This window comes from Pistacia vera, unplaced genomic scaffold, assembly GCF_008641045.1.
Source record: "Pistacia vera cultivar Batoury unplaced genomic scaffold, PisVer_v2 Contig320, whole genome shotgun sequence".
NCBI classification, from domain to species: domain Eukaryota; kingdom Viridiplantae; phylum Streptophyta; class Magnoliopsida; order Sapindales; family Anacardiaceae; genus Pistacia; species Pistacia vera.
In genome coordinates, this window is record NW_022196136.1 from 3,962,170 (window position 1) to 3,972,425 (window position 10,256).

Sequence of the window (10,256 nt, forward strand, 5' to 3'; positions counted from 1 at the left end):
CGAGCTTTTTTTGTTGGTGATCTTTTTCACACAGAGTCCTTGTTGAGAGTTTCACTACCCAATTCCATCCCTTGGTCATTACCTTGGTGATTCGACTTTTCTCACCGACTGCTTTCTGTTTTCTTGACTTTCCCTCACCCTTTTTTAGCTGAGAGATCCGTTCCTTGTGAAAACACAATCTCGACTATGGCTTATCTCGGAATTTTGTGCAACCCCTTTAGTTATGGTCCTCACTCTCAAACTAATTCGGTTTGACAATGTAGCTCTTAATTTCCACCTTAGGATTGTTCAGTTGGAAGGTTTCAATCTTTGCCTGGTCCACCACATCAATTTTTAAACATGACTCTTGTTTAGGTGGAGCTCTCGTTGATTCAAGGACATTAAATGTTAGTTCTTCATCTTGCATCCTCATGATGGACTTCCCTTCTTGAACGTCGATTAAAGCTTTTCCGGTAGCTAGAAATGGTCATCCCAGGATAAAAGTAATCTTTTTGTCTTCATCCATATCCAACACAAAGAAATCCGCAGGAAAAATAAATTTGTCCACCTTAATCAACACATCCTCCACAATGCCCCTTGGATGCTTTATTGATCGATCTGCAAGTTGCAAGCATATGGTTGTCGGCTTTACTTCACCAATTCCTAGTCTCCTGAAAACAGAAAAAGGCATAAGGTTAATGCTAGCACCTAGGTCACATAAAACTCGATCAAAGGTGATATCTCCTATAGTGCAATGAATAGTAAAACTCCCTGGATCTTTGAGTTTCAGGGGTAACTTCTTCTGAATGGCACTGCACTCCTCCATAAGCATCACCGTTTCCTCATCTTCCAACTTCCTCTTGTTTGATAAGATTTCCTTAAGAAATTTTTCGTAGCTTGGCATCTGTTGCAATGCATCTGCAAAATGAATGTTAATATGCAGTTTCTTAAAAACATCAAGAAATTTAATAAACTGCTTATCCTGATTTTCTTTTCTAAGTCTTTCAGGAAAAGGTATGGGTGGTGTGTGATGCGCCAACTCCGATGGTATCTCGAGGAATGGCAATTTATCTTTCCTTTTCTCTTTCCCGTCTTCCTGCTTCTGTTCATCTTTCCTTGGGCTAGGTGGTTTCTATTCAGTGATGATTTCTTCATCAGCTTCTTCATTAGATTCTTCATTTTTCTTTGATGAATTTTCCTCTTTCCTTGATTTTTCCACCTCTTCTAAAACTATCCCACTTCTCAATGAAATTGCATTTACTTGCTCACGTGGGTTCGTCACCGTGTTGCTTGGTAAGGAACAATGCGGTCTCTCATTTAACTTCTCGGCCAATTAGCCCATCTGTACCTCAAGATTCCGAATGGACGCCCCTTGATTTCTGAAATTCATCCTCGTCTCATTCATAAAACTCGTGGTCTCCTGCATAAATTTCCCAAACATGTCCTCCAACTTTGTCACTCTTAGATCTCCCTGTTGATTATTCACCCCTGGTTGGTTATTCGGCAAAGTCCTTTGGTTCCATTGATTATTTTGCTAGTTCTGATTGCCTCAAGCCAGATTTGGATGATTTCTGTACCTCGGATTGTATGTGTTGGAGTACGGGTTGTTTGGTTGCCTCTGATTTCCTGCCAAGTAGTTTACTTGCTTCGATGATAAAGATGACGAAGCAAATGTGTTCCCCATTTGACACTTGCTGCTCACATGGTTCCTTGCACAAAAATCACAAGTTAGTTGAGGCGTTTAAATAGAGTTTACCTGCATACTTCCCAACTATTTTTGAAGTGTCGTTAGTTGGGCTGAGATGGTTGTGAAGGCATCAACTTCATAAAGACCCATAGATTTTCTTGATATTGTTCTCTCATTTGGTCTTTGATAGTTGTTGCTTGCCAAAATCTCAAGCAACTCATAAGCCTCCTCTGGTGTCTTATTCTGCAAGGCTCTTCCTGATGCTGCATCCACCATGGTTTGCACATTACCCATCAGTCCATTGTAGAAAGTTTGGACTTAAAGCCAAACTGGCAACCCATGGTGTGGACATTTCCTCATCAATTCCTTGTACCTCTCCCAAGCCTCATACAATGACTCGGATTCATCTTGTAGAAATGATGTGATATCATTTCTCAATTTCGCTTATTTTGCTATAGAGAAAAACTTGGTCAGGAACTTTTGTGCTAGATCATTCCAAGTTGTGATAGTCCTCGATGGTAATGCCATTAACCACCCCTTTGCTTTATCCCCCTATGAGAATGGGAATAACCTCAACCTAATGGTGTCATCTGACACTCCGTTCGACTTGAAGGTGTCACAAATTTCCAAGAAGTTCGCAATATGCTGATTCGGATCTTCCTTCAAATCACCATTAAACCTTACCGACTGCTGGATCATTTGAATGATTGTCGGCTTAATCTCAAAATTGTTGGCTTGGACAGTAAGCTTAGTAATACTCGACCCACTACCATTAACCATGGGAACTAAGAATTCTCTTAGTGTCCTGTTTTCTGCTTCTGCCATTTCAACAACTATTTCTTCTGTTTCAACCACTATATCCTCTCTTTCTCTTCTCTCTCTGTTAAGTCGTATGGCGGTTCTCTCAATCTCAAGATCAACAAGAACCACTGGCTAATGCCTCGCTCTTCGCATAAACTGCACAGAATTAATGAAAGAAAGTGAGATCACAAACCAACTGAAAATTGAAAACAAAAATTAAAACTTCAATCTAGCTAACTATAGAAAAACTCAATGTTAACTTAAAACTCAATCCCGGGCAACGGCGCCAAAAACTTGATGCGTGTTTCCTACAACATGCAATATGTAGCAAGTATACTAGTCGCACAAGTAATAGAGTGATGAGTAAGTATCGACAAAGCATACATTTCAAAAACAATCAATTTTTGAAATTTGTGGGTTAATTACAATTTACCCCTGACAATTTGTAGAACTGTGTTTGGTCTAAAAGTTTTGAAACTTTACATTCTGGCCCCTACACACTTGGAAGTGCGCTTGCTGTGGCGATGAGTTAGATCACTGCGGCGTGCGTTGATTACTTGACGCCACGCTTAACATACGCCGTAGCAATTTGGTACAACGCCCGTCCTAAGGACGATGGGTTATATCGCCGCAGCGAGCGCTATTTCGTACAGCGCTCGTCCAGAAGACGATCACCGCAGTGATGATTTATATCACTGTGACGAGCGCTGGTTTCATCACCAGCGCCAGAGTGAACAACGCTCACTGCGGCAATGGGTTATATCGCCGCGGCGAGCGTACACAGATTTGTAGCTCTGGATCTGTTCATACAGCAACCAAAAACACTCTAAACGGATTTTTGCAATCAATCAAACACATTGATCTCAACAAAAATCCATCATGCATTAAACCAAACATGCAGTTCATCAACAAATTCAGATTAATCGATTAATCAATTTCTCAAAATATGATTTAAGGGAGATTTTATAAGGCAACATTATATCATCAAATACATGTTATCAACCATCCAAATAAAAATTGTAAAATTCAGTACCCTAGGCTCTGATACCACTGTGAGCAAACGGTCCCATATATGCAGCGGAAGCAAAAAATATAATTCAGGGATCGTTTACATGAGCCAAGATCAAGAGTATAATTTTACAATTCATATTAAAATAAAATCTGCAGAAAAATAAATCTGAGTTTAAAGAAAAACAAACGCACGTTGGAGGCTCCTCCAAATTTTTCAACGAATGTTTTGCTACCGATCCAAGTATAGGATCGAATCCACGTAGTCCATACGAAGACAATCTCAAAAGAACCAAAGAGGGATTTGCTAGATCCTCTTTGGCTTCAAGATTAAGAAGAAAGCAAATCAATAGAATTGATTTTAGGCCAAAACCCAAATCTGGCGTGGGAGGAGATGGGGTTGCTATGTGTGTTTTAATTTCAAAGAGAAAATCAATTCATCAAATTAATTAACACACACTTTTCCTTTTATATTTAATTAAGTTGCCCTAATCCCATATGGAATGGGCTTGGGCTCCAACCCAAACGCCCCATGTTTCCAAACACTCCCAATTTGATTTATTTTATTTTTCATCATTATCTCAATTAAAATCAATTAATATATATTTAAATATATATTAACATTTAACAATAATGATAATATATTTAAATATGTGCAAACACACATTTAAACGTAATTTCACTTATTTAATTTTTCTAACAAATTAAATAAAGGCTACGACCTCAGCAAATTTAATTGCTTTGTGAAATTACCAAAATGCCCTTTCGCCTTAAAAGACGAAAACACCATTTCTTTCTTCTTGGATCTTAAATTATCTTCTATGTGTGTGACCCATAGGCTCCTCATCATATTGGCAGTGTATAGTATCCCGATTAACACCAATTAATCGTCTCACTAATACACAGACCAAGATTGGCCCCTAGCAAGGCATCATGGCCACCCAATAGATTCGGATTCAGCAAATGAGCTACCTGTCAACGATATGGTTACCGTGCAATTCGATCCTTTCATCATACGTTATCTCGACGAGACGAAGGCATGAAATAGTGTCAACCTTCGATTACTCTCGATATTATTTATTCAGTTTCTAGACCAATAGCCCGTATTATAAACTGGATATAGCAACAACTCAATCCCATTGTGGCCACAGTTTTAGTGTCATTGCCATATACTGAATTACGCTGTAAGATAACTTTCTCCCACACTCGAGAGTGATGAATACTCTGTCAATCCACCATAGTCTTGATACACTCCTTGATGCAGCCAATCACCACCGTATTGACAGCTTTGAAAAGAACTGTGTTAGGCTAGTGTCAAACTACACCAATTGGAGCACAAGGTGCTCCGGTGATCTCAAGTCTAAGGATCACATGCACCACCATTCGTTAGAGGATTTTTTCCATAGACACTAGGGTTACCATCCATATGGAATCCTCTGATGGGTCAGTCCAGTGAACCTGCTGCGGTGTAATCGCCTACAACAAGCACCCATGTGTTGCACTAGGTTGTCACCAAACAACCTTGGCAAGTGAGATCAGTCACTGCCTTTCAATAGGGTCGTTCAACACTATGATAGCCTTACCGTATTATTTGTGCCCTTACTTCAGAATAATACTGGGGCTATGGACGTTTCTAGAATGGCCACCATATGTGCTCATAGGTGGGTTCTCACTATCAAGGTTTGAAACACTTGATACCCTCGTCACGGTTCTACCATTCTAAGGACATATATCAATACGTATTGCAATAATATGATTTACGCGATATAGTATAAAATGCCTTTTATTGATTAATGAACATTATTACAAAGAGTCAATTCCACAATAATTGATTGGCTCTAGGGCATCTACTCTAACACTCCTCTGGTGTCTTATTTTGCAAAGCTCCTCTCGATGCTTCATCCACCATGGTTTGCACATTACCCATCAGTCCATTGTAGAATGTTTGGACTTGAAGCCAAACTGGCAACCCATGGTGTGGACATTTCCTCATCAATTCCTTTTACCTCTCCTAAGCCTCATACAATGACTCGGATTCCTCTTGTAGAAATGATGTGATATCATTTCTCAGTTTTGCTGATTTTGCTAGAGTAAAGAACTTGGTCAGGAACTTTTGTGCTAGATCATTCCATGTTGTGATAGTTCCCGATGGTAGTGCCATTAACCACTCCTTTGCTTTATCCTCCAATGAGAATGGGAATAACCTCAACCTAATGGCGTCATCTGACACTCCGTTCGACTTGAAGGTGTCACAAATTTCCAAGAAGTTCACAATATGCTGATTCAGATCTTCCTTCAAATCACCATTAAACCTTACCGACTGCTGGATCATCTAAATGATTGCCGGCTTAATCTCAAAGTTGTTGGCTTGCACCATAGGCCTAGTAATACTCGACCCACTGCCATTAACCGTGGGAATTGAGAATTCCCTTAGTGTCCTGTTTTCTGGTTGTGCCATTTCAACAACTATTTCTTCTGATTCAACCACTATATCCTCTCTTTCTCTTCGCTCTCTATTAAGTCGTCTGGTAGTTCTCTCAATCTCAAGATCAGCAGGAACCACTGGCTGACGTCTCGCTCTTCGCATAAACTGCACAGAATTAATGAAAGAAAGTGAGATCACAAACCAACTGAAATTTGAAAACAAAAATTAAAACTTCAATCTAGCTAACTATAGAAAAACTCAATGTTAACTTAAAACTCAATCCCCGGTAACGATGCTAAAAACTTGATGCGTGTTTCCTACAACATGCAATATGTAGCAAGTATACTAGTCGCACAAGTAATAGAGTGATGAGTAAGTATCGTTCCCACGAGGATTGTTGCTAAGCACTAAGTTTTCTACCGTTTTCAAGTTGAAGCAATCAAATTCTTTTGGATTTAAGGGAGCAATTTAAACTATAACTAAAACAAAATTTCACTAAAATAAAAGTAAACTATGAAAGCAAGATTCAAAAGGGGATAAAATCAATTTAAACAAACGGGTAGGGTTTTGACTTCATTCGGACTCTATGGGTTAAACCTCAATCCCCGGCAACGGCGCCAAAAACATGATGCGTGTTTCCTACAACATGCAATATGTAGCAAGTATACTAGTTGCACAAGTAATAGAGTGATGAGTGAGCATCGTTCCCACGAGGATTGTTGCTAAGCACTAAGTTTTCTAATTCTTTTGGATTTAAGGGAGCAATTTAAACTATAACTAAAACAAAATTTCACTAAAATAAAAGTAAACTATGAAAGCAAGATTCAAAAGGGGACAAAATCAATTCAAATAAACGGGTAGGGTTTTGACTTCATTCGGACTCTATGGGTTAAACCTAAAGAATTAAACTAATTTCATATTCACATGCATTGATTGTAAATCGAACTCTCTAAGGTGTCTAACATACCTTCTCAGGCTATGTTTTCCTACTCTTCCCTATTAACCTTCCGCACCCAACAAAATGAAAGTTAATAAATCTAAGCTTATTAAGGACAAGAATCCTAGATTGATTTCATTGGTTCTTGAATCTATCTCTAGCATCCAATAATACAATGGTGATTACTCAAGAAGCTTAACATGAATTATCTCTCAATCTCATCATGTTCATCACATAAAAACAATAAATACAGAATAATCACACAATCAAAGCAAACTCATATGAAATTAATAATCATCAACTCTCTACCCATTAAAATCCGAACTACATCAAAACCCTAACCCAAAATAAGTTAGTTCATGGCTAAATCAATAAAAAAATTAAGAGATGAAAAATTCCAAGTTCAACATCATGGAAACAAGAGAAAAGGAAAAGAATCTCCCCAATTGACGAATCCACTGGTTTCACCTCGAATCTTCACACTTTGTTTAATCCAAAATCAATCAAAAATAAGTCTAAGAAAATGTAAAACTGCTGTCAATCTCTCCACGAATGCCCTAAACAAAAAGACTAAGTATTTCTTTTATACCTTGCCCAAAATCCTAAAACTTAGCCTAAAAATGAAACTGTGCGTTTTACAAAAACTAGAAAGTGCAAACTTCACTGTGGCGAAGAAGGAATCTCGCCGCGGCGACAAAGGAGTTGAATCTGGTACGTGACTAGCTCATTTCACCGTGGCGAAGAACAACCTTCGCCACGGCGAAGCTTCCTGAAGAATTCTAAAATTACAGAATTGCCCTCCACTCGCTTCTGAGTCCAGAAACTCCAAATCTGTCTTTATTCGCTCAAAATGTCCATTTTAACCTGAAACACAAAATGTAAGGAATTAAGTAGCAATTCAGGCAAAAATAAACTAAGAAGTATCTAAAATCCGGCCTAAAAGCTTAAATAAACTAGTATAATCCTCGGACTATCAACTACCTTCTTTTGTCCAAAATTTTTATCCTATGCTTACAAGAGAAAAAACAGTGGCTAGTTTGTCTGATACAGCCACTGTCGTGTTTCTAAACAGTACTGAAACTTTACCACATATAGCCTACCTTACTACAAGTCAAACTATTGTAGAATCTGAACCTTTTTCAGTGGCTAAAGCTCTTTCTAACCCTGCTTGGAAGGTAGTAATGCAAGTTGAATTCAAAGCTCTTATTCACAATAACACTTGGACACTTGTTCATCAGCTTCTAATATGAATATTGTTAGAAACAAATGGGTTTTTAGAACCAAATTTAATGTAGATGGCTCCCTATAGAAGTACAAAGCTAGATTAGTAGCAAAAGGTTTTCAACAAACTCCTGGACTAGATTATTTTGAGACATTCAGTCTAGTCATCAAGCCATCCACTATTAGGATAATCCTTACCTTAGCAATCTCTAATTCTTAGGATATCCAACAAATTGATGTGAATAATGCATTTCTCAATGACATTCTTAATGAAACAGTGTATATGAGACAACGTATTGGCTTTGAAGCTTCTGATCAACCTTCATTTGTTTACAAGCTAAACAAAGCACTATATGGCCTAAAACAAGCTCCTAGAGCCTGGTTTGACAAGTTAAAAACTATTCTTCAGCTCAAGGGTTTCCAGAATTCTATTTTAAACTCTAGTCTCATTATTTTTAAACAATCTTCTGGTATTACTTATGTGCTTGTGTATGTAGATGATATTCTTATTACAGGCTCAGATTCTACTAACATTTCTCACATGATGAAGGATCTTAATAAAGAGTTTGCACTAAAAACCTTGGGTTCTTTGAAGTATTTCTTGGGTCTGTAAGCTACTAGATCACCTATTGGTCTTCATCTCAAGCAAACCAAGTATGCCACTGATTTGCTTGTTAAGACTCAAATGATAGAAGCTCATGCATGTGCTACTCCAATGGCTGTTAGTACTAGATTATGTGCAACTAATAGTCAAGCTTTTGAGCATCCTACCTTGTATAGAAGCACAATAGGTGCTCCCCAATATTTGACACTCACAACCTGATATAAGCTTTGTCGTGAACAAGCTTAGTCAACTTTTACAGGCCCCTACAGATCTCCAATGCAAGCCTACAAAAGAGTCCTTACATATGTCAAAGCAACTCTACATTTTGGATTGCAATTCAAGCCAGATAGTTTTCTGCATACTGAGTGTTATGTTGATGCAGATTGGGGTAGCAATCCAGATGATAGAAGGTCAACTAATAGATATTGTGTTTACTTGGGTCCAAACTTAATTTAGTGGAGTTCTAGGAAGCAAAAAGTGGTTGCTCTATCCTCCACAAAAGCTAAATGTAGAGCTCTTGCTCAAACAGCCACAGAAGTAGCTTGGCTCTAGAGTATGATTTCTGAATTAGGCATTGCATTTCACACAACTTCTATTATTTGGTGTGACAATGTGAGTGCAAGGGTCCTAACATCTAATCCAGTTTTTCATGCAAGGACAAAACATATTGAAATAGACACTCATTACATTAGGGAGCAAGTTTTAGCAAAAAATTGATTGTTCAATATGTTCCATCTAAGCTACAGATTGCTAATCTCTTGACCAAGCCACTTTCAACTGGCCAGTTTGTTGAGTTGAGACAGAAATCGGCAGTTTTGTTTTCTAATGCTTCATCATCCTAAATTTTTATTGCATTTTTGGTTCTTATATAAAGTTAGCTCAGTTCTGAAATTACTTGAATGAGTTAATTCTTTATGTGTTGTTGTGAAGATTACTATAGTAGCTCTACTCTTAGTAGATTGGATGTGTCCAGAGTGGCTTGGATAGTCTACTCTTTACTGGTGGAATTTTGCACTGTTCTGTTTTGCTCAAGTTGCTAAACCTATGTTTCTGAGCAGTTGAATTGTGGTCCACTCTGACGGTTTGCTAGCTGCAAAAATTGCTATGAAAATTGTGTTCTGATAATTGGAGTTGTGGTTTACTTAACTAATTTGACTTGGTGTACAAATAGTGGTCCACTATGATGGTTTTCTAGTTGCAAAAAAATTGCTATGAAAATTGTGTTATGATAAATGGAGTTGTGATTTACTTAACTAAATTGACCTGGTGTGCAAATTGTTATGTGTGCTTCTCCTCAGACCTATTGCCATAGTCCTTTCAAGACGTCTGTAATTACCAAAGTCTGCGCTATGACAGTGCCTTTTTTTTTTTTTTTTTGTCAGGTGCTAATCTCAATGAGATTAATGAAGTTTCTGCAAAAAGGCTGCTCAAGTGAGTATAATGTCAACACTTAGACCAATTTGGTTTGAAGGGAGATGTCGACCAAAAAGGGTTGCAAATGTAAAGTTACTAAGTGCATTTAGAAATACTCTTAAGAAAGCAATTAATTGTTCTTACTGAAATGTGTTTGTATAAAAGGGAAAGTGCTCCCTTT

General features: G+C 37.9%; 2 non-coding genes across 2 annotated transcripts; both read left to right on the plus strand.

The window, feature by feature from the left end:
• The first annotated feature begins 2,000 nt into the window (after window positions 1-2,000).
• LOC116137199 lies at window positions 2,001-2,107 on the plus strand. The gene has a single exon (XR_004129125.1). It is a non-coding gene; the product is annotated as a small nucleolar RNA R71 (small nucleolar RNA).
• Window positions 2,108-5,442: 3,335 nt separating this feature from the next.
• Window positions 5,443-5,549, plus strand: LOC116137196. Its single transcript, XR_004129122.1, has one exon. It is a non-coding gene; the product is annotated as a small nucleolar RNA R71 (small nucleolar RNA).
• Window positions 5,550-10,256: the final 4,707 nt, after the last annotated feature.